Here is a 25,235-nt window from a genome sequence, read left to right as displayed (position 1 = left end):
GTTTCTTTTGCTGGTTCCTTTTCATCACTCCAACTTCTAAAAAACGAGGCAGTGTTCCAGGGATATATGTTTAGACCTCTTCTGTATTTCTATTTAGTCCCTTGTGATCTCATCTCATCTAGCTAGAAGTATATATTTCTAACTAAAAATTTTATCTTTGGTCTGAATTTCTTTCCTAATCTCCAGACTTGTATGTTCATCTGCGTACTCAACATTTTCAGCTAGATGTCTAATTTAACTGGACATCTAGATCCCAAATTTAACACGTCACAACTGGACAACTCGTCGCCTCCTTCTTCTCTCCCACCCCCTCCAATAATTGTTTCCATTGCATTCTTTCTCATCTTTTAAATGTCCACTCCCTCTTTCAGTTTCTCTGGCCCCAAACCACATAGACGTCTTGACTCCTTTCCTTCTGATACTCCCCCAACTAATTCAAATAATTATCATGAAAGTACCTTCTTTATATACTTTAAATGCTGCCTTAACTATACATGGAACCACAACTTGCTGCCACCGCTGTAAGCAACCGTAACCTCTTGCTTGTGTTATTTTCATAGTCACTCGTCTCCCCGCTGCTTCTGCACCTTTCTATTCTCAACACAGCAACCAAGGTGATCCTTTTAACATGAATGTCTGAATATTTCACTCCTGTGTTCAAACCGTTCCGTGGCTTTCTGAAAGTAAAAGCCAGAATGTTTACTGTGCCTATGAGAGCCACCGTTGATCTGTACTTCCTGCCTCTCTGGTTTTGTGTCCTACACAATCAGGTTTCTCCTTGGCTTCCTCTACTCTGGCCCCCAGGCATCCTCCAGGTTTCTTGAACCTGCCAAGCACAGTCTTGCTTTCGTGCCCTCAGGGATAGAGCATTGTTTTAGTCACTGCAGAGTCCCCAGGAGGGTGGCTGGCTCACGATGGGCACTCAGAGTTCCTGAACGAATGGCTGCTTGTCTTGTTACTCCTGATTCTGGTTACAGCCCTATGTGCATGTTTCTATAACGAAAGCATTTGAACTTCTCCTCAAACGGTGTAGTCCTATAAGAATTAAGTAGAAACAACTTTAGATACAAGAATATAAAGTAAGTTTCCAGTCAACTTTTGGGTATGGGAAGTGAAAATACACAGTGAAATGGTAAGGGACAGAGGAGGTAGGAAAGGAATGAAGAGAGCTAAGGCAAATGAAATAAAGAAGAGGGAAACCTGGTTTGGAAATAGGGTGATAACATGTAAAAAATTTATTTTGGACTTGCCCCATATTTCTTTCCAGTTACATTCCTTGAGTTCTGAGTGTTGGTGATTTTCATGGACTAGACACTTCAAGTTGTACTATATTATACCCTTCTTTTTATCAGGGATGTAGGCTCAGGTGAGATCAGGAGCCAAAACTTCATTGTTCTCCTGTGTTTTGCTCAACTCTTTTTGTTAGAGAAGAGGAGAAATTACTGAGAAAGCCTAATGGTATTCTTAGCAGTTTTTATTTTTGTTTGTAGATACCTCCAATAGAAGTCTCATAGTTTTGGGGAGGGATTTTCAGTGTACAAAAATGTATTGGTATGCCTGTCCTCTTGGTACCGTGCCGCCTATTTAGTCCCCCCTTAAGAAAGGAGAGGAATATAAGTACATTTATTGTTTTGCACGGAAAACTAGCAGCTAGCTAAGATAATCACAAGTTTATTGAGTAGTATTAAATGCATATGCTTATTTGTGCTCTTAACGGAAAAGAAAAAAAAGAAAAATGCTTGTACAGACTTCAATGCATAGTCTAAAAATGGAGTTTAACTGATATTTAGTTGGGAAATGAGAGTGCAAGGGGAATTAATGATATGCAGATTTTTAGTATTTCATTCTGCTGAGACAAGATTGTTTTTCTAATAACCTTTCCCCCTGAGCTGTAGGTCTCATTTCCTGTTGGTTGATTAAAAAAAAAAAAAAAAAAAAAATCTTTTAGATAAATTGTGGAAATGAGTAGCTTGGTAGTTCCTGAATGAATAAATAATTTTATGTGCAAGTGTAAATTCTCCTCAAACCAGTCTACAGAGTTTCCTTTTTTTGTGCAATATACAAAAATTTGTCTTTATTGACTTGTGGGACTCGTATGTGGCCATAATGTACACTTGGTTTTCATGACTATAGGGAGTGTAGGTGTGTATGTATGTGCATATTTCTTTACAGTTTTTGTAATATCAACATGTAATTTAGACTGATATGCTGATATTTTACTTTAACTCCTAATTACTAATTTGAACAAAAATCAGATTTGGTATTATAGTTTTCTTTCACGTTAACATAAACATGACCTTTATAATTCTTAAAAAGTCTATTTACATACCAAATAAAATGATTTTGGATGACACACAAGAAGGGTTTGCCTATGGTTTTGAAATAATCCTAGCCTGAACAACATAGTGAATCTATTTTATAGACTAAATAGGTCATCTTCATTAGAATTCCACATTGACCTACTTGGATTCATATGTTAGCATTTCACGTATGAAGTAACCATCTTGGGTTAATAAGATCCTTATTTCTGAGCTGGTGTGTAGTCCTACCACTAAGTTTATTTCAGCTATAGTCACGGTTTTCTGTTTTTTTTTTTTGTTTTTTTTTTCAAAGAGACCTGGTTTTGCTCTGTTGCCCAGGCTGGAGTGTAGTGGTGTGATCATAACTCCTGGGATTGCTGTGGCTAGCTGCTAGTTTACCGTGCAAAACGATAAATGTACTTATACTCCTCTCCTTTTTTAAGGGGGGAGTAAACAGGCGGCACGGTACCAAGAGGACACGCATTCCAATACATTTTTGTACACTGAAAATCCCTCCCTAAATCTAGGAGACTTCTGTTGGAGGTTTTTACATTTTCGATCTCCTGCCATTGCTTCTTGAGTAGCTGGGACCACAAGCGTGTACCACCGTGCCCAGCTGAGCAGAATTTTTTTTAGAGATGGGGTCTTGCTGTGTTGCCCAGGCTGGTCTCGAATTCCTGGGCTAAGGAGATCTTGTTGCCTCTGACGACCTCTCAGACATTCTCACCTTTGCTCATTAGACTCTATCCAAGTTAGTCTGTTCAATTTTTGAAACATGCCATGCTTGGTCTTGCCTTAGGACTTTTACACTAGTCGTTTCCTTTGTCTGAATGGTCTTTCCCAGATCTTGAGCCTGGCCCCTTAACTTTAAGGTCTCAGCTTAAATATCACCTAACTCACCTCTCAGTTTAAAATCACTTCCCCTTTACTGGAGAGCCCCGGAGCTGGCCCCAGAGCGGTGCTGCGGGAGCTGGCGGGAGCGGGCGGCCGAGACAGAGGTGACGGTGAGTGCGGCGCCGGCCCCGCGCCTTGCCCTCTCGGGCCCTTGGGCGGCGGCCTGAAGCCCCGAACCGCGGTCCCCGAGGGCTCCGCCGTGAGCGCCGCCCGTGGGCTCCGGGCCGAGCCTGCGGCTCCGTTTCCAGGTTCGGGCGAGGTCCCTTCCCCGAGGACCTTTGGGTTTCGTCCCTTCCCTCTGAGGAAGGGACCTGAGCTCAGCTCGGAATTCAGGCAGACGGCGACCGAGGCGCCCACCGCCCGCCGCGGTAAAGCGGAAACGCAGACCCCTCCCCCCAACTCGGCGGGTCTGGCGGTCGCCACGGTGGCGCGAGGGGTGGGCCGGGACGGCCCGGGGTCTCCAGGTGAGGGTTCGCGGGGCGGGGACCCGGGCTCCGGAGCCGGACTGTCGCCCGAGGCGCCCGGCGCGTCCCGCCCATGGTCCCGCAGCGGAGCTCGCTGTGCTCGGAGCGGAAGTCCCAGCCGCCTCCTCGGAGGAGGAGCGCGGGCGACTCTCACAGGTGGTTTCACCGGCTGTGGCTGCTGTTTGGGATTTTGGTCCCGGGTGTGGTCGGCAGCGGCTCGCTGATGCCGCTTTAACGGCTGAAAAAGCGCCCCAATCCACTGACTTCATGCGTGCAAGAAACGGTGTTGAGATTCCTTATTACCTTGCCATTCTTTTAAATGATAAGGATTCGTAGAGGAATTCGGTGGTGGTGTGCAGTTTGCAAACGCAAACGTTAAAGGGCTTGGAATACAGTAGATGCTCATTAAAATATTTGTTGAACGAATGAATCTGGAAGCATCAGACAAAGCTGGTCTCACATCTAGTAAAATTTAGGCACATACCCTTTTGACTAAGATTAAGGAAAAAACGTTGGCAAAAAACACGTAGTTTTGTTTATATGCTTGTTTTGGATTTTTACCCAATCTGTGCCTACTTTGAAACCATCAGTTGTTACTCTCAGTACTACTAACATAGAAAATAAGTTTGAAATGTGGATTTTTTATTTTGAGGAAAGTTGGTATCCATTATCTATTTCTTAAAAACAGGCTTTATTTCTCATTTTCTTTAAAAATAATGGAGAACATAAAGATGGCGCTGGGATTGTATTTTGAGACCCAGCTTTATTTTTCATTGTGAATAAAGTTGTTTATGTGTTTTTGAGGGACTGCTACGGTCTTGAGTTTCATTTCCAACAAGGGAGAACTGTAAATGGAAGGAGGAAAAAAAACTAATGTTGCACTAATACAATTCAGCATTACCATTTACTCAACAGATGTTCATTAAACATCTGTTATGTGCTTAGATCTGTGTTGAGTGGTGTTCCTGGGGCCGAACAAAACTCACAATAATCTCTTTTTAAAACGAGCATAAAGTTCTTACCTATAATTGATGTTGCAAGTGGAGACTGTCTTCAACCCCTAGTGCCTGCTTTAAGTTGGGAAAAGTGGCAGCTGAACTGCAGGAACTGTAAATTCATAACAGTCTACTTAAAAGTTAATAAGTAACTTAAGAGGGCTAAGATAATTGGATTCCATTTTCATATTGTCAGTTTAGTGAAATCTGTCTACATTTTAAACAGAAGGGAGGAAGAGATTTAACAGACTGGTGTTTTTATTCTCTCTCTCTTACAAGAAGATTTTAGTACAGTGTATTTATTGAAAGGTCATGGACTTCTGGTTCTGTGTTCTCTAAATAATCTTTGCAACAGCAATATTTTCTATTTTTAAAAATCACTGATGATAAACATTGGATTCCTTTTCCATAAGAAACGTTTTTAGGCAAAGCAGCATTTCAGGAGTTTATTTTGTCCTTTTCTTTACTATTTACAGACAAATACAGTATTAACTTGACAGTGCTGAAATTCGAAGGATTATTAGCAATAATTTGTGGTTCCATATATGGACTTTACCTGTAGTTTTACAACTGATAAAACTGGTTATTAAAAAGAAGATGAAATTATTAGTATTGCATTTATTCTAAGGTTGCATTGCCTATTTTTATCTTATTTATATATGTTTCTTCAGAAGTCTGAGTTAATGTACTCCAAAGCCAATCTTGATCTTTACAAAATAATGTAGATCACTAATTTTTTTTGCAGTTAGCTTTTGAATTTTGGTGGACCCTTTTGACTTCTCGATGCTTATAGTAGTTCCTACATTGTTGAAAATAATGTATACGTTCAAGTAGAAGTTTTAGATTTTAGACTTTCTGGCTATTAGCTCTTTGTGATTGTTGTTCCTAGGAATAGTAAGGGAAGGAATCCCTCAAATTTTAGTGGTAGAGGGTTGTGATAGTTTTTCTTTAAATGTGTATTTCTTGGAGGAAGCAATGTGTATTTCTTGACAATTTACCACTCTCAGTCTGGTGTTGATAAGAAATCTAATAGCGATGATAAAGAACAATGTAAGCAGGCTGTCATATGTTAAATAAAAAGTGCCTGGCATTTTTTTTTTTTTTTTTTGGATAAGCACATCATCAGAATTCTTGACAATGAACAGCATTGAGACATGTTCAAATAATTTTTCCAAGAAATCAGGATTCGTAATGAATATTTTTTATACTTTAGAAAACACTGTAAATGTTTTTAAGGTATTATTCCTGTGTTGGAGTAGTTCATAATGTTTTGAGGCTGAGTAAATTCCAGGATTATCCTATTTTGTGATTGTCGGAATATTTGAAATGTTGGTGTTTTCTTCATCGAGGTAGATGTGTCTGCTGGGGGGGGGATTGATTTTTTTGTAAGACCCTTCAGAGTGATCTAGAAGGAATTTCTTTTCTCTCAGATGCAATTGATCAAGTGATTAAGAATGATGCTAACAAGGCATTTGCAGCTGTGCCCATGTTTGCCTGTGTAGATTGTGAGAGTTTATTAATTAGCATTTGTAGAAAACATTTTTGAATTTTAAAATTTTTATTTAAATGCTTATATAACAAATTCTCACGTTTATTGTCTAGTATAGGGTGCTATTATGTTTTTAATTCCCAGTTGTCTTTTTAAAAATCATGAACATCTTTAGGTTTCTCATCTGTTTTAGGATGAATCTGGGATTGTTTTTAAGGTTTTATAAGATTTTTCACTCACAATGAAACATGCTTATTGGTTTTGATATATTGTAGTGTTTTTTTTTTTTTTTTAATTTTAGAGACAGGGTCTCACTCTGTCACCCATGCTGGAGTGCGGTGGCATGACTATCACTCACTGCAACCTCAGACACCTGGGCTCAAGTGATCCTCCTACCTCAGCCTCCCGAGTAGCTGGGATAATAAGCTTGCACTGCCATGCCCGGGTAATTTTCAAAGTTTTGGTAGAGACGAGGTGTTGCTATGTTGCCAAGGCTGGTCTGGAACTCCTAGCCTGTGCGTCCAAAACTGCTGGGATTACAGGTACTGGCCACCCCACCTGGCCTGTTTTAGTGTTTTTTTTATCTCCGTTTTTATGAAACAAATATTTTAACATTTAATTGAATGTTAAATGTTAGTAATGTGTCAGAATGGGGCATTGTAGGTTCCCTGTGTATTCTTGAGAGGAACTGAGTGAAACGTGCTTATCCTTAATGCTTGCTTGCTAGTTAGGTGATAGCATTTTTTCTGATTTTTTTTCATACTTCCTGGAAAAACTTGAAATTTAGCATATTAAATATTGACTTGCTGCCTCAGTTCAAAGCTTAAGTATGCTTTTTTGTTGTTGTTGTTGTTGTTGTTGTTGTTGAGACAGCGTCTCACTTTGTTGCCAAGGCTAGAGTGAGTGCCATGGCGTCAGCTTAGCTCACAGCAACCTCAGACTCCTCGGCTTAAGCGATCCTACTGCCTCAGCCTCCCGAGTAGCTGGGACTACAGGCATGTGCCACTATGCCCGGCTAATTTTTTCTATATAGATTTTTAGTTGTCCATATAATGTCTTTCTATTTTTAGTAGAGACGGGGTCTCGCTCTGGCTGGTCTCGAACTCCTGACCTTGAGCAATCCACCCGCCTCGGCCTCCCAGAGTGCTAGGATTACAGGCCTGAGCCACCGCGCCCGGCCAAAAGCTTAAGTATGCTTGACTCTTTCTGTAATACTATCAAATTATGAATGGACTAGAATTTCGTTGAGACTGCTCTGTGACTGCATCCAAATGGGGTTTCTGAATTGATATGCCAAAAAGACTTGTAATAAATTGTGTTTATTTTCTTTATCTTGACACTATAAAGTACCCGCAAATGCATTTCAGTCAAAATTATAGTAACACGTACTCACTCCTTTTCCTAGAATGCATTAGATGAGTCCGGATTAAATAGAGGTGACTTTGAAAATGACTAAATGGTGAGCCCTGATATCTCTGTTTTGTTGCTTGCCCGCTTAGAAGCTCATGCTAAGATTTCTTATGACATCTTCCATGATCAAATTTTGTACTTGTTCTCAAACCTAAAATGACTTTTGTTTTATTTGACGTAATAATTTGCTTTCACTTTTTGCTTAGTAAAGCAAAAATGAATTTCTGCTACATCTAGCATTGTGTATATTTTATACCTGACACGTAGCGGGAATTTATGGGTATCTGTGGAACTAGTATGGTCAGTGGATGGGACTTGGTAAGGCTAAGCAGAAAACAGTTTTCACTGTGCCTTCAGACCCTCTATAGATTCAGTCTCTACCTCTGGATGAGCTCTTAGTAAGATCAGATAACTTTTCCAGTAACTTCCAGGTAATAAAAACTCTTGTGGTCACTTGTCATTCGTAATCTTATTTTAGTCATTAGGAGGTGCAGTTCAGTATAATCAGTGTTGAGACGCTCACACAATTCTGAACTCTTCTTTGGTTCCCACTGTTTCAGACCTAGAAGCCTGCTTTGGAGGAAGATTCCTACTTGATTTCTCTTTTTACTTTGCCAGATTCTCTTCAGTATGACGTCCTCGCCTGCTCAGGGTCCAACTCAGTGGGGAAAAGGGATCGAGGGGAAAGGTATGGTTAATTTTAGCTGATCTGACTGTGATCTGGCATTTTTGCCCCCTGGGTTGGACAGATTGTTCAAAGCGGACGCCCTAGGACTGCTGGAAATAGTTTTCTGGAGAATTCTATGTCTGGGACCCCCAGCTACAATTCCTGTGAAATAATTCTCTATCTTTAAATTCGCTTCCCAGCTTTCTTCATCTGCGGGCCCACTTTGCCCAGGCTGACGTTCTGCTTTAGTGTTTAAGGTGGTTCTATAACATTTTAACCAGAACTGCCCGTACTTTACAAAGGATGTTTCAATCGGCATAATTCCACTGGGGCCTCCGCATCCTCTATTTCCAACTTCTGTCAGATACAGTAGACCCTCCGTGTCCGTGGGTTCCACATGTGAGGATTCAAGCAACTGTGGATCAAAAACGCTCAACCCTGTCTCTAAAAAAAAGACAAATTTAAAAACTACAGGATAACAGCTACTTAATGGCATTTACATATAAGTAATCTAGAGATGCTTTAAATTCTATGGATATGTATAGGTTATATGCAAACACCTACCCATTTTATTTCTGGCACTTGAGCATCTGGGGATTTTGGTATGGTGACGTTCCATCAACCAAACCCCCGTGGGACAACTGTAACCTCCCCTTGACAGTACTTCTGTCTGTTTGGGACCTGCAGTCCATTGCTTCTGCCACCTCTGTACTGTCCCCCTTCTTGCACATCTTTACTTGAATACTTTCCCTGCCTTGAAGCCATGGTCCACTATTATAATCTCTCCCTTTCACGCACCCTCAGTTCCATGTAGGGCGCTCCTCCATTGCACTCCCCTGGCCAGCCCTCCACCCCACACCGTTTACATGCAGTTCTCCGTCCGGTTCAGCCTGCGCCTGGGCAGTAGACCGTGCTCTGAGGAAAACACAGCCATGCTGACCCGGGTCTCCCGTTCAGTGCCTGTACGCTGACCTCAGGAAGGCCCTTTGTGTTGCTGACAGTGGTGTAATCCCAGGACATTTCCCTGGTTGAATCACTTTAGCATTCCCCTAAAGGACTATTTTACACCTCTCTCCTCAAACCTCTCCCCTTTTCTCCATTTTCATCTGATAACGTGTTTCCCGTGTGTAAAAAATGAAAGCTATCAGAAAGCCTTTCCATGTCCCTCAGGCCTCTGCCCATGCTCGTTGCATTTCCTGCTGTTCTTCACCCCGGTCTGCACGGCTGCCCTGGCGTTCTCTGCCTTCCTCCCGTCAAGGACACTGCCTGGCTTCCGTGTCCATCCCCTCGTGCATGCCAACGAGATGCGTCACTGTCCTATTTTTACAGGATCATTCCTGTCAGCATATAGATATATATGCAGCATATAGATACTGATATCTCCCATCTTTAAAAAACCTTGTTCCGCACTGCCTCTTTCTTTAGTGACTACTCTCCAGAAAAGTTGATATTTCTGGTCTTCAGTACTCCCTCTCTCTTGGATCCACTACAGTGAGGTATTTTTTTTTTTTTTTCCTCTTCCATTCTAGGTTGATAATGTTCTATTCTTTGAAACCTTCTTCCCTTTGCTTCTGGGATAGTACTGTTTATTTTCAGTTTCTTTTGCTGCTTCCTTTTCATCACTCCAACTTCTAAAAAACGAGGCAGTGTTCCAGGGATATATGTTTAGACCTCTTCTGTATTTCTATTTAGTCCCTTGTGATCTCATCTCATCTAGCTAGAAGTATATATTTCTAACTAAAAATTTTATCTTTGGTCTGAATTTCTTTCCTAATCTCCAGACTTGTATGTTCATCTGCATACTCAACATTTTCAGCTAGATGTCTAATTTAACTAGACATCTAGATCCCAAATTTAACATGTCACAACTGGACAACTCGTCGCCTCCTTCTTCTCTCCCACCCCCTCCAATAATTGTTTCCATTGCATTCTTCCTCATCTTTTAAATGTCCACTCCCTCTTTCAGTTTCTCTGGCCCCAAACCACATAGACGTCTTGACTCTTTTCCTTCTGATACTCCCCCAACTAATTCAAATAATTATCACGAAAGTACCTTCTTTATATACTTTAAATGCTGCCTTAACTATACATGGAACCACAACTTGCTGCCACCGCTGTAAGCAACCGTAACCTCTTGCTTGTGTTATTTTCATAGTCACTCGTCTCCCCGCTGCTTCTGCACCTTTCTACTCTCAACGCAGCAACCAGGGTGATCCTTTTAACATGAAAGTCTGATTATTTCACTCCTGTGTTCAAACCGTTCCGTGGCTTTCTGAAAGTAAAAGCCAGAATATTTACTGTGCCTAGGAGAGCCTCCGTTGATCCGTACCTCCTGCCTCTCTGGTTTTGTGTCCTACACAATCAGGTTTCTCCTTGGCTTCCTCTACTCTGGCCCCCAGGCATCCTCCAGGTTTCTTGAACCTGCCAAGCACAGTCTTGCTTTCGTGCCCTCAGGGATAGAGCATTGTTTTAGTCACTGCAGAGTCCCCAGGAGGGTGGCTGGCTGAGGACAATGGGCACTGAGAGTTCCTGAAGGAATGGCTGCTTGTCTTGTTACTCCTGATTCTGGTTACAGCCCTATGTGCATGTTTCTATAACGAAAGTATTTGAACTTCCCCTCAAACGGTATATTCCTATAAGAATGAAGTAGAAACAACTGTAGATACAAGAATATAAAGTAAGTTTCCAGTCAACTTTTGTGTATGGGAAGTGAAAATACACAGTGAAATGGTAAGGGACAGAGGAGGTAGGAAAGGAATGAAGAGAGCTAAGGCAAATGAAATAAAGAAGAGGAAAACCTGGTTTGGAAATAGGGTGACAACATGTAAAAAATTTATTTTGGGCTTGCCCCATATTTCTTTCCAGTTACATTTCTTGAGTTCTGAGTGTTGGTGATTTTCATGGACTAGACACTTCCAGTTGGACTATACTGTACCCTTCTTTTTATCAGGGATGTAGGCTCAGGTGAGATCAGGAGCCAAAACTTCATTGTTCTCCTGTGTTTTGCTCAACTCTTTTTGTTAGAAAAGAGGAGAAATTACTGAGAAAGCCTAATGGTATTCTTAGCAGTTTTTATTTTTTGTTTGTAGAAACCTCCAATAGAAGTCTCATAGTTTTGGGGAGGGATTTTCAGTGTACAAAAATGTATTGGTATGCCTGTCCTCTTGGTACCGTGCCGCCTATTTAGTCCCCCCTTAAAAAAGGAGAGGAATATAAGTACATTTATTGTTTTGCACGGTAAACTAGCAGCTAGCTAAGATAATCACAAGTTTATTGAGTAGTATTAAATGCATATGCTTATTTGTGCTCTTAAAGGAAAAAAAAAAAAAGAAAAATGCTTGTACAGACTTCAATGCATAGTCTAAAAATGGAGTTTAACTGATATTTAGTTGGGAAATGAGAGCGCAAGGGGAATTAATAACATGCAGATTCTTAGTATTTCATTCTGCTGAGAGAAGATTTTTTTTCTTTTAGCCTTTTTCCCCTGAGCTGTAGGTCTCATTTCCTGTTGGTTGATAAAAAAAAAAAAAAAAAAAAAAAATGTTTTAGATAAATTGTGGAAATGAGTAGCTTGGTAGTTCCTGAATGAATAAATAATTTTATGTGCAAGTGTAAATTCTCCTCAAACCAGTCTACAGAGTTTCCTTTTTTTGTGCAATATACAAAAATTTGTCTTTATTGACTTGTGGGACTTTTATGTGGCCATAATGTAGACTTGGTTTTCATGGCTACAGGGAGTGTGGGTGTGTATGTGTGTGCATATTTCTTTACAGTTTTTGTAATATGAACATGTAATTTAGACTGATATGCTATATTTTACTTTAACTCCTAATTACTAATTTGAACAAAAATCAGATTTGGTATTATAGTTTTCTTTCACGTTAACATAAACATGACCTTTATAATTCTTAAAAAGTCTATTTACATACCAAATAAAATGATTTTGGATGACACACAAGCAGTGTTTTCCTATGGTTCTGAAATAATCCTAGCCTGAACAACATAGTGAATCTATTTTATAGACTAATTGGGTCATCTTCATTAGAATTCCACATTGACGTACTTGGATTCATATGTTAGCATTTCACGTATGAAGTAACCATCTTGGGTTAATAAGATCCTTATTTCTGAGCTGGTGTGTAGTCCTACCACTAAGTTTATTTCAGCTATAGTCACGGTTTTCTGTTTTTTCTTTTTTTTTTAAAGAGACACGGTTTTGCTCTGTTGCTCAGGCTGGAGTGTAGTGGTGTGATCATAACTCCTGGGATTGCTGTGGCTAGCTGCTAGTTTACCGTGCAAAACGATAAATGTACTTATACTCCTCTCCTTTTTTAAGGGGCGACTAAATAGGCGGCACGGTACCAAGAGGACACGCATTCCAATACATTTTTGTACACTGAAAATCCCTCCCTAAATCTAGGAGACTTCTGTTGGAGGTTTTTACATTTTCGATCTCCTGCCATTGCTTCTTGAGTAGCTGGGACCACAGGCGTGTACCACCGTGCCCAGCTGAGCAGAATTTTTTTTAGAGATGGGGTCTTGCTGTGTTGCCCAGGCTGGTCTCGAATTCCTGGGCTCAGGAGATCTTCTTGCGTCTCACGACCTCTCAGACATTCTCACCTTTGCTCATTAGACTCTATCCAAGATAGTCTGTTCAATTTTTGAAACATGCCATGCTTGGTCTTGCCTTAGGACTTTTACACTAGTCATTGCCTTTGTCTGAATGGTCTTTCCCAGATCTTGAGCCTGGCCCCTTAACTTTAAGGTCTCAGCTTAAATATCACCTAACTCACCACGCAGTTTAAAATAGCTTCCCCATTACTGTTTTAATTTCTTCATGGCATTTCTCAGTCCTTGAAATTATGTATTTTTATGTATATTTCTTATGAGAGCAGGGACCTCCTTTGTCTTGTTCCCTGCTGTCCACCATGCCCAGAATGCTACCTGGCACCAAACAGGTGTGCAGTAAAGTGTTGAATGGATGAAACCAGGTACCGGTCTCATTTGTTCTTTGTTATGAATGACTTTACTGTACTAGTATTTTAAACTGTCAATAGCATATTTCTTCTAACCTAGGGAAGACAGCACCTGGATCAATCAGACAAAAGCCTGGTTTTAGAAAAGGGTGGGACAGTTTGGGAACTGCTCTGATCCTCAGCGTGTTCCGTGGAGCCAGTGGTGTGCTGGAGTTGGTGAGGTGCCTGCGTCGCCAGGGCCACGCCCACGCCCAGCAGCGGCCCCACAGCCCAGTGCGAGTGCGCCAGGGGCCTCGTCACCATCTCGCTCTCTGTGTGGCAGTTCCAGAGCCCCCTCTCTGAGACCCACGACTTCCTAAGCGAGGGCGACGGCATCGTCGCTGTCCCCTTCTCCCTGGTGGACACGGACATGGACCGGGGGCTGGTCGCCCACGGCTAGCTCCCTCCCTGCAGCTGGCAGCCGGGGGGGGGGTTGGGGGTGAGGGGGTGGGGGTGGGGGGGGCCGCGCGTCCTTGGCAAGGGTTCCACAGCCGCGCCCAAGGGCAAAGGCATGGCGGTGGATGTCAGAGACCCCATCTTCCGGGGCAGAGGCCGCCTCAGTGAAGTCAAGACGACCTTCGAGCTCCGGGGCTTCCTCTTCAAAGCTGGGGGCACCTCTACCCGCCCTGTCGGTCTGGCCAGAGGCCATGGCCCCGTCTCCTGCATCCACGGCCTCGGAGTCCTGCGGACAGCCCTGCCGACAGGGTCTTACGTTGTCAGCCTCGGGCCCGATGGGGAGAGCTCCCTCACCTTCCCCCTGTCCTTTGCCAGGGCCACTGGGGACAAGGATGCCTTCACCTGCTGCACAGAGGGCCAAGGGCAGGAGGGTGGCCGCCAGGGCCCTGCCAGCGGAGGAAACACCCCCCCTCCCGGAGACTGCTGTGGACAGCCCCACGGCCAGCGGGGAGCACTCGGTCACACTCCCCTCCACTTTTACTGAGGACGCAGATGCCTTTGCTGGTGTTGCCCAAAGCAACGGGAAGGAGGGTGGCCACCAGGGCCTCGTCACTGCTGGTCATGACCCCTGTACGGAGACCAACGCCAGTGGCCTCACTTCCAAGGATAATGGCTCCCTGGCCGCCTGGTCCTTTCCTGATGACATCAGAGGCAGACTCTTTCATTGACGTCACCGAAGGCAGAGAGAAGGAAGATGGCAGCCAGGGTCCTGTGGGCCACCAGTCCCGCCCTCCAGCCAGTGCCCACGGCCTCGTCCGCGTCAGTGAGGTCTCCATCACCATCCCCTTCTCAGTCCTGGATGTAATTCGCGAGGGCCCCGGCCACATCGCCCACGGTCCCCAAAACAATGGCTTGGTCACCTACAGCTATTACGGGAAGGGACGGCTGAGGTCCAGGCTCGGCAAGTCCAGCCGTGGCAGCCACAGAGAGGCAGACCTCCGCTCTGGCCGCGCCTGCCGAAGGCCACGTGCTGACCCCTACGAAGACGTGTGGATCTGGGTTTCCACGACCCTCTGTGTCCTCTGGCTGCTGTGCATGTGCAGACTGAATCCCGGCATCTTCCCCGGCAGGTGTGACACCTCCAGCTGTGCCTGCCCTCTGCCCCCCAGCAGGTGCTGCTGAGCCAAGCCACCTCTGAGCGCCCCCACCCCGCCAGCAAGCCCGGGCCCCAGCCCCCTCCTCCCACCTCTTGCCTTATGGTGGCTTTGTGGGTGTCTGTTGTGATTGTCCTTTGAGCTGCACCTGTGTGTTCCGAGAGCTTTTCTGTGTGTGTAACCCCAATAAAACAAAACAGACCCAAGTGTGTAGCTCTCCATCCAAGGGGACTGCGGCCGCCGCCTGAGCTGGGAGGAGCGTCATGGGCTCATCCTCCCCGTCTCTGGTGCATCTTCCCTCAGTCCTTGCAGGGAGCCCCCCCGCCCCGTGCCCAGCACTTCTTCCTCCCAAGAGGGCTTCCCCTTGGGGAGTCCTGAATTCCTGGTCACGTGTACGTCCTGGGACGGGACAGGACGCTCTGGCTGGCAGGTGCAAGTTAACATCCTTTCTGTGTTGACCCATGCGGTTATCCGGGACAGGCCACCTGCCCCGCTCTGGGAATGATTAAGGTCCCGAGCCGAGATGTGGTTGGTAAGCCTTTCCCTGCTCCCTCCAGCTTTCGGGGAAGGAGCCGCAGGAGGGCCCAGAGACGTCTGGGTTTCAGAAATGCCACACAGTGCAGAGGACACATTTATAAGAGCCCACTTTCCATCTCCGAGGAGCAGGGAGCTGTGGGGAAACATACTGTCTCAGCCAGGCAGGGACCTGACCGGAGCCACAGCCGTGGCCTGTCACCCTGTCCCTTCCCTCCCGGGGCAGGGCCGGCCCCAAGGCTCAGACCTTGGGTCCGAGATGTGGGTGACCTTGAGGTCTGCTGAGGGACTTGGGAAGCCTCGCTCTGCAGAGGGAAACCTTCATCCTTTGTCGAGAGCAGAGAAGATTCTCCCTGTCGGGCTGGCCTGAACCGCACAGGTGTGTGTGCTGAGTCGTAGCGGGGAGGGGGTGGCTCAGACGGAGACGCCGTGCCAGCTCAACGGGGCCGGCCCTGCTCACGGGGGCACCGAGGGAGACACCGGGTTGCATCCCTCACCGGGCGTGCACTGGGCAGACGGGCTGGAGAGGGTCCCAAGGAAGGAGCCTACGTCCCTGCCCTCTCACCAGCCAGTGCAGTGTGGCAGCAGCTGCCCTCATCCTGGGGTAGGTTCGGGAATCTGCCCTGAGCCACGGACCCAGCGGGATGCGGCTGGGCAGACAGCAGCGCGCCATCTGCACCTGGCCAGGCGCTGGGGTGGGGACCTGGCGTGCGCTGGGCCTGGGAGGAGCTCCTGGTGCCCGGCAGGGGCCACAGCACCCACCTCCTCCGCCTTCTGCGGCCCGTCAGGCCACAGGGCCACCTGAAGCCTTAAACACGGAGGAGGGAAAGGCCCCGCCTCCCGCTTCCCAGCGCTGCCTGGGCTTTCCCAGGTGGGCCCGGCGCCCCCAGCTGCACGCCCGGCTCTGGGACCCTCTGCCCGCGGCCCGGGGCGGAGCAGCCTTGGCAGGAGCTCCCGAGACCCCGCACCCCTTCCAGGCGGCCGTGGGGCCCAGCGCACCCCCAGCCCTGGGAGGGTAAGGCCGCGGGCTGAAGGCTCCGCTCCCGGGGACCCCTCAGGGCTTCCCCCCAAGTTTCGCGCGAGGCCCGACCTTCTGGGCCCGCCTCCCGCCCCATCCTCCACCTGACCGCCCATCCCCCATCTGCCCCTTCACACGCCAGACCCCCGCCTCCCCGGCAGCCCCTTCCCCGCCCCTCCCCGTCCTCTCCCCATCCCGGTCCTCCCGCCCCGCCCCGCCCCGCCCCGCCCCGCCCTCGCCCGCTGTCCGGCTGCGCCCCCGTGTGGCCGCGGGGGGAACAGCGGAGCTTCGGCGCGGGGCTGGGGAGGGGCGGACACGGGAGGGGAGTGGGGGCGGGGCCGGGGCGGACACGGGAGGGACGTGGGAGGCGGGGACGGGGCATGGTATGGTGGCTCATGCCTGTAATCTTAGCACTCTAGGAGGCCGAGGCAGGAGGATCTCTTGAGGTCAGGAGTTCGAGACCAACCTGAGCAAGAGTGAGACCCAGTCTCGACAAAAACTAGAAAGAAAAATTAGCCAGGTGTGGTGGCGTGTGCCTGTAGTCCCAGCTACTCAGGAGGCTGAGGCAGCAGGATCCCTGGAGCCCAGGAGTTGGAGGTTGCAGAGAGCTATTATGACGCCACTGCACTCTAGCCCAGGTGACAGAGCAAGACCCTGTCTCAAAGACAGAGAGAAACAAACAAACAAACAAAATCCAAACTGTCTGTGGCTTTAAATTGCTTTGTTTTAAATCTTAAAGGCTAAATTAAATATGTAAGGAGAGTGTTATGAATATAATATTGACCAAATTAACTAATAGAAATTGAAACCAAGAGGAAATTTAAAATACAAAACGGGTCATTTTTTTGTTGCTTTACACTTTTTATTATCTCAGGGAATTTAAAAATTTTTCATTTATTCTAGGCACTTGGGTACATCAGTTGAACAAAACAGACAAAAATCCCAGCTTCTACCGGCGAAGACCAGAGAGACACTAAAAGGTAAACATGTAAAATAAATACAGTCATACCTCAGAATCTTTAGGGGATTGGTTCCAGGATCCCCACCAATACCAAAATCTGTGGATGCTCAAGTCCCTAATATAAAATGGCATAATATATAACTCATATATATCCTCCTGTATACTTCAAATGATCTCTACATTACTTACAATACCAAATACAATGTAAATGCTATATAAATAGTTGTTATACTGTATTTCTTGTGTTATTTAATTTTTTTTCCTGAATATTTTTGACCTGCGGTTAGTTGAATCTGTGAATGCCTAACCATAGATCCGGAAAGCTGACCATAGAGATCGCTACCAGGTGTGAAGTGTCATGGGAAGAAAAGAAAAAGAATGAAGTAGGAAGGATTGAGAATTGGTGTCTGGCGGTTGCAATTTTAAATACCTGGCTCAGGCTAAGTATCAACGCTAAGTGACATTTCCTTGTGAGAGGATATTCCGGCTGTTTTGACAGTAAACGGAGTAGATGATGGGCAGGGAGGCCCTGCGGTTTAGTAGGTCACTGAGGTATCATTGAGATGCTGGAAGTAACGCAGGTGAGAACTAGTCTGATGTATTTTGGAAGTGGAACCAACGAGCTTTCTTGGCAGATTGGAAGTGAAAATGAGAGTGTGAGAGGGACCAAGGATGACGCCAAAGTCTGTGGCCTGAGCAGCTGGAAGGATGCCCTGACACCGGCACCTGGCTCTCTCTGTCCCTTTGACCACAGGCAGAGTTTGGCGGGTCCTTTGGTGGAGTACTGGCCGCTAGACTGGGACACTGTCACGTGTCCCGACTTCTGGGAGGTATGCGATCCCGGGGAGGAGTCACAGGGGTCTGGGGCACGAACAGTTTTCGCATTGCAAACGCCAGCTGGATGTGCCGGGCCTGAAGCCAGCGAATGACAAAACGATTCTGACTGTGACATTGAAAAAAACAATGGTCGGAGGGTTTCAGGACCTCGAGGTCTCAACTGCGACCGACAGACACCTCGTCCCCCGCCAGCTCGGCACCCGCTTCCTCCTCAGGGCGCGGCCCCGGCCCACACCGCGTGCAGAAACCGCCCCTCCTCGGCCGGGCGGGCGCGAGCCGCAGCCGCCTGCGGGCCGGGCTGGGAAGAGGCTCCCGCGCGCTCCCGCGCAGGCTCGGTGGCCATCTTCCGCGCGCGCTTTCCCGCACAAGCTCCACTCCCTGCTGTCCGCGGTCGGTTCCCCACAGCAGCGGCCGCCCAGCCTGCGCGGCTCCAAGGTGGGGGTGGCGCCGCCCGCCCATCCTGAGGCGGGGCCTGGCCGGGGCGGGGCCTGGCCAGGGCGGGGCCTGGCCAGGGCGGGGCCTGGCTGGGCCGGCCCGGGGGCGGGGCCGGCATGGCAGCCGCCGCGGTTGCCTGATGAGGCCCCGCCCCCCGCCGCCCTGGGAGCGCGCGACGCCTCCGGGTGCGCCCGCGCACGAGTCTGGGCGGCGCGGAGGGAACCGGGAGCACAGCTGCGGGCGTGAGGGCGGCGGCAGCCGCGGAGCCGGCCAGAGAGCGGCGCTGCGGGAGCGGGCGGCCGAGACAGAGGTGACGGTGAGTGCGGCGCCGGCCCCGCGCCTCGCCCTCTCGGGCCCTTGGGCGGCGGCCTGAAGCCCCGAACCGCGGTGCCCGAGGACTCCGCCGTGAGCGCCGCCCGTGGGCTCCGGGCTGAGCCTGCGGCTCCGTTTTCAGGTTCGGGCGAGGTGTCTTCCCCGAGGACCCGCCCTTTGGGTTTCGTCCCTTCCCTCTGAGGAAGGGACACGAGCTCAGCTCGGAATTCAGGCAGGCGGGCGACCGAGGCGCCCACCGCCCGCCGCGGTAAAGCGGAAATGCAGACCCCTCCCCCCAACTTGGCGGGTCTGGCGGTCGCGAGGGTGGCGCGAGGGGCGGGCGGGGACGGCCCGGGGTCTCCAGCTGAGGGTTGGCGGGGCGGGGACCCGGGCTCCGGAGCCGGACTGTCGCCCGAGGCGCCCGGCGCGTCCCGCCCGCGGTCCCGCAGCGGAGCTCGCTGGGCTCGGAGTGGAAGCCCCGGCCGCCTCCTCGGAGGAGGAGCGCGGGCGACTCTCACAGGTGGTTTCACCGGCTGTGGCTCCTGGTTGTGATTTTGGGTCCCGGGTGTGGTCGGCAGCGGCTCGCTGATGCCGCTTTAACGGCTGAAAAAGCGTCCCAATCCACTGACTTAATGTGTGCAAGAAACGGTGTTGAGATTCCTTATTACCTTGCCATCCTTTTAAATGATAAGGCTTCGCAGAGGAATTCGGTGGTGGTGTGCAGTTTGCAAACGCAAACGTTAAAGGGCTTGGAATACAGTAGATGCTCATTAAAATATTTGTTGAACGAATGAATCTGGAAGCATCAGACAAAGCTGGTCTCACATCTAGTAAAATTTAGGCACATACCCTTTTGACTAAGATTAAGGAAAAAACGTTGGCAAAAAACATGTAGTTTTGTTTCTATGCTTGTTTTGGATTTTTACCCAATCCGTGCCTACTTTGGAACCATCAGTTGTTACTCTGAGTACTACTAACATAGAAAGTAAGTTTCAAAAGTGAATTTTTTATTTTGAGAAAAGTTGGTATCCATTATCTATTTCTTAAAAACAGGCTTTATTTCTCATTTTCTTTAAAAATAATGGAGAACATAAAGATGGCGCTGGGATTGTATTTTGAGACCCAGCTTTATTTTTCATTGTGAATAAAGTTGTTTATGTGTTTTTGAGGGACTGCTATGGTCTTGAGTTTCATTTCCAACAAGGGAGAACTGTAAATTGAAGGAGGAAAAAAAAACTAATGTTGCACTAATACAATTCAACATTACCATTTACTCAAGAGATATTCATTAAACATCTCTTATGTGCTGAGATCTGTGCTGAGCGGTGTTTCTGGGGCCGAACAAAACTCACAATAATCCTTTTCTAAAACGAGCATAAAGTTCTTTCTTATAATTGATGTTGCAAGTCGAGACTGTCTTCAACCCCTAGTGTCTGCTTTAAATTGGGAAAGGTGGCAGGTGAACTGCAGGAACTGTAAATTCATAACAGTCTATTGAAAAGATAATAAGTAACTTAAGAGGGCTAAGATTACTGGGTTACACTTTCGTATTGTCAGTTTAATAAAATCTATCTACATTTTAAAAAGAAGCGAGGAAGAGATTTAACAGACTGGTGTTTTTATTATCTCTCTCTTAGTACTCTTGTACTCTCTTGTACTCTTTAGTACAGTGTATTTATTGAAAGGTCATGGACTTCTGGTTCTGTGTTCTGTAAATAATCTTTGCAACAGAAATATTTTCTATTTTTAAAAATCACTGATGATAAACATTGGATTCCTTTTCCATAAGAAACGTTTTTAAGTAAAGCACCATTTCAGGAATTTATTTTGTCCTTTTCTTTACTATTGACAGACAAATACAGTACTAACTTGGTAGTGCTGAAATTGGAAGGATTGTTAGTAATAACTTGTGGTTCCATATATGGACTTTACCTGTAGTTTTACAACTGATGGAACTGTTTATTAAAAAGAAGATGAAATTTTTAGTATTGCATTTATTCCAAGGTTGCATTGCCTATTTTTATCTTATTTCTATATGTTTAAAACAATATTTGGCCTCTTCAGCAGTCTGAGTTAATGTACTCCAAAGCCAATCTTGATCTTTACAAAATAATGTAGATTACCAATGATTTTTGCAGCTAGCTTTTGAATTTTGGTGGACCCTTTTGACTTGTCGATGCTTGTAGTAGTTTCTACATTGTGGAAAGTAATGTATACATTCAAATAGAAGTTTTAGATTTTAGACTTGCTGGCCATTAGCTCTTTGTGATTGTTGTTCCTAGGAATAGTAAGGGAAGGAATCCCTCAAATTGTCGTGGTAGAGAGTTGTGATAGTTTTTCTTTAAATATGTATTTCTTGGAGGAAGCAATGTGTATTTCTTGACAATTTACCACTCTCAGTCTGGTGTTGATAAGAAATCTAATAGCGATGATAAAGAACAATGTAAGCAGGCTGTCATATGTTAAATAAAAAGTGCCTGGCATTTTTTTTTTCTTTTTTTCTTTTTTTTTTTTTTTTTTGGATAAGCACATCATCAGAATTCTTGACAATCAACAGCATTGAGACATGTTCAAATAATTTTTCCAAGAAATCAGGATTCATAATGAATATTTTTTGTACTTCAGAAAACACTGTAGGTGTTTTTAAGGTATTATTCCTGTGTTGGAGTAGTTCATAATGTTTTGAGGCTGAGTAAATTCCAGGATTATCCTATTTTATGATTGTTGGAATATTTGAAATGTTGGTGTTTTCTTCATCGAGGTAGATGTGTCTGCTGGGGGGGAGGGTTGATTTTTTTGTAAGACCCTTCAGAGTGATCTAGAAGGAATTTGTTTTCTCTCAGATGCAATTAATCAAGTGATTAAGAATGATGCTAACAAGGCATTTGCAGCTGTGCCCATGTTTGCCTGTGTAGATTGTGAGAGTTTATTAATTAGCATTTGTAGAAAACATTTTTGAATTTTAAAATTTTTATTTCAATGCTTATATAACAAATTTCTCACGTTTATTGTCTAGTATAGGTTGCTATTATGTTTTTAATTCCCAGTTGTCTTTTTAAAAATCATGAAAATCTTTAGATTTCTAATCTGTTTTAGGATGAATCTGGGATTATTTTTAAGGTTTTATAAGATTTTTCACTCACAATGAAACATGCTTGTTGGTTTTTATATATTGTAGTTTTTTTTTTGTTTGTTTGTTTTTTAATTTTAGAGACAGGGTCTCACTCTGTCACCCATGCTGGAGTGCGGTGGCATGACTATCACTCAACTGCAACCTCAGACACCTGGGCTCAAGCGATCCTCCTACCTCAGCCTCCCGAGTAGCTGGGGTAATAAGCTTGCACTGCCAAGCCCGGCTAATTTTCAAAGTTTTGGTAGAGACGAGGTGTTGCTACGTTGCCGAGGCTGGTCTGGAACTCCTAGCCTCTGCGTCCGAAACTGCTGGGATTACAGGTACTGGCCACCCCACCTGGCCTGTTTTAGTGTTTTTTTTATCTCCGTTTTTATGAAACAAATATTTTAACATTTTATTGAATGTTAAATGTTAGTAATGTGTCAGAATGGGGGGCATTGTAGGTTCCCTGTGTATTCTTGAGAGGAACTGAGTGAAACGTGCTTATCCTTAATGCTTGCTTGCTAGTTAGGTGATAGCATTTTTTCTGATTTTTTTCATGCTTCCTGGAAAAACTTGGAATTTAGCATATTAAATATTGACTTGCTGCCTCAGTTCAAAGCTTAAGTATGCTTGACTCTTTCTGTAATACTACTAAAGTATGAATGGACTAGAATTTCGTTGAGACTCGTCTGTGACTGCATCCAAATGTGGTTTCTGAATTGAAATGCCAAAAAGACTTGGTAATAAATTGTGTTTATTGTCTTTATCTTGACACTGTAAAATACCCGCAAATGTATTTCAGTCAAAATTATAGTAGCACGTACTCACTCCTTTTCCTAGAATGCATTAGATGAGTCCGGATTAAATAGAGGTGACTTTGAAAATGACTAAATGGTGAGCCCTGATATCTCTGTTTTGTTGCTTGCCCGCTTAGAAACTCATGCTAAGATTTCTTATGACATCTTCCATGATCAAATTTTGTACTTGTACTCAAACCTAAAATGACTTTTGTTCTATTTGACGTAATAATTTGCTTTCACTTTTTGCTTAGTAAAGCAAAAATGAATTTCTGCTACATCTAGCATTGTGTATATTTTATTACCTTACACGTAGTGGGAATTTATGGGTATCTGTGGAACTAGTATGGTCAGTGGATGGGACTTGGTAAGGCTAAGCAGAAAACAGTTTTCACTGTGCCTTCAGACCCTCTATAGATTCAGTCTCTACCTCTGGATGAGCTCTTAGTAAGATCAGATAACTTTTCCAGTAACTCTCAGGTAATAAAAACTCTTGTGGTCACTTGTCATTCGTAATCTTATTTTAGTCATTAGAAGGTGCAGTTCAGTATAATCAGTGTTGAGACGCTCACACAATTCTGAACTCTTCTTTGGTTCCCACTGTTTCAGACCTAGAAGCCTGCTTTGGAGGAAGATTCCTACTTGATTTCTCTTTTTACTTTGCCAGATTCTCTTCAGTATGACATCCTCGCCTGCTCAGGGTCCACCTCAGTGGGGGAAAGGAATCGAGGGGAAAGGTATGGTTTATTTTAGCTGATCTGTTTGTGATCTGGCATTTTTGCCTCGTGGGTTGGACAGGTTGTTCAAAGCGGACGCCTTAGGACTGCTGGAAATAGTTTTCTGGAGAATTCTATGTCTGGGACCCCCAGCTACAATTCCCGTGAAATAGTTCTCTATCTTTAATTTCGCTTCCCAGCTTTCCTCAGCTGCGGGCCCACTTTGCCCAGGGTGACGTTCTGCTTTGGTGTTTAAGGTGGTTCTATAACATTTTAACCAGAACTGCCCATACTTTACTAAGGATGTTTCATTCGGCATAATTCCACTGGGGCCTCCGCATCCTCTATTTCCAACTTCTGTCAGATACAGTAGACCCTCTGTGTCTGTGGGTTCCACATGTGAGGATTCAACCAACTGTGGATCAAAAACACTGAACCCTGTCTCTAAAAAAAAGACAAATTTAAAAACTACAGGATAACAGCTACTTAATGGCATTTACATATAAGTAATCTAGAGATGCTTTAAATTCTATGGATATGTATAGGTTATATGCAAACACCTACGTATTTTACATATGGTACTTGAGCATCTGGGGATTTTGGTATGGTGTGGTTCCATGAAGCAAACCCCCGTGGGACAACTGTAACCCCCCGTGACAGTACTTCTGTCTGTTTGGGACCTGCAGTCCATTGCTTCTGCCACCTCTGTTGCTGTCCCCCTTCCTGCACATCCTTACTTGAGTATTTTCCCTGCCTTGAAGCCATGGTCCACTATTATAATCTCTCCCTTTCATGCGCCCTCAGTTCCATGTAGGGCGCTCCTCCATTGCACTCTCCTGGCCAGCCCTCCACCCCACACCGTTTACATGCAGTTCTCCGTCCGGGTGAGCCTGCACCTGGGCAGTAGACCGTGCTCTGAGGAAAACACAGCCATGCTGACCCGGGTCTCCCGTTCAGTGCCTGTACGCTGACCTCAGGAAGGCCCTTTGTGTTGCTGACAGTGGTGTAATCCCAGGACATTTCCCTGGTTGAATCACTTTAGCATTCCCCTAAAGGACTATTTTACACCTCTCTCCTCAAACCTCTACCCTTTTCTCCATTTTCATCTGATAACGTGTTTCCCGTGTGTGAAAAATGAAAGCGATCAGAAAGCCTTTCCATGTCCCTCAGGCCTCTGCGCATGCTCTTTGCATTTCCTGCTGTTCTTCACCCTGGTCTGCAGGGCTGCCCTGGTGTTCTCTGTCTTCCTCCCGTCAAGGACACTGCGTTGCTTCCGTGTCCATCCCCTCGTGCATGCCAACGAGATGCGTCAGTGTCCTGTTTTTACCGGATCATTCCTGTCAGCATATAGATATATATGCAGCATATAGATACTGAAATCTCCCATCTTTAAAAAACCTTGTTCCACACTGCATCTTTCTTTCGTTACTACTCTCCAGAAAAGTTGATATTTGTGGTCTTCAGTACTCCCTCTCTCTCTTGGATCCACTACAGTGAGGTTTTTTTTTTTATTTTATTTTATTTTTTTCTCTTCCATTCTACTATAGCAGCTCTTTTTTGAGGTTACTAGTGACCTCTTTGGTGAATTCCAATATCAGTGAAGATAGCAGCAGTCACAGCATTTGATGTGGTTGATAATGTTCTATTCTTTGAAACCTTCTTCCCTTTGCTTCTGGGATAGTACTGTTTATTTTCAGTTTCTTTTGCTGGTTCCTTTTCATCACTC

The 25,235-nt window shown here is 45.6% G+C and overlaps 1 long non-coding RNA gene across 2 annotated transcripts in view; it reads left to right on the top strand.

The window, feature by feature from the left end:
- LOC138394800 (uncharacterized) overlaps nt 1-25,235 on the top strand; it is an 82,895-nt gene that overhangs the window by 18,172 nt on the left and 39,488 nt on the right. For both annotated transcript variants that reach the window (XR_011235332.1, XR_011235331.1), the window contains exon 4: nt 17,240-17,316. This is a non-coding gene — a long non-coding RNA (uncharacterized lncRNA). The remainder of the gene's footprint in view (nt 1-17,239; nt 17,317-25,235) is intronic.

This window comes from Eulemur rufifrons, chromosome 14 (genome assembly GCF_041146395.1).
Source record: "Eulemur rufifrons isolate Redbay chromosome 14, OSU_ERuf_1, whole genome shotgun sequence".
Classification (NCBI taxonomy): domain Eukaryota; kingdom Metazoa; phylum Chordata; class Mammalia; order Primates; family Lemuridae; genus Eulemur; species Eulemur rufifrons.
The sequence above is the reverse complement of the archived record's forward strand: the minus strand, read 5'-3'. Positions and strand labels throughout refer to the sequence as shown.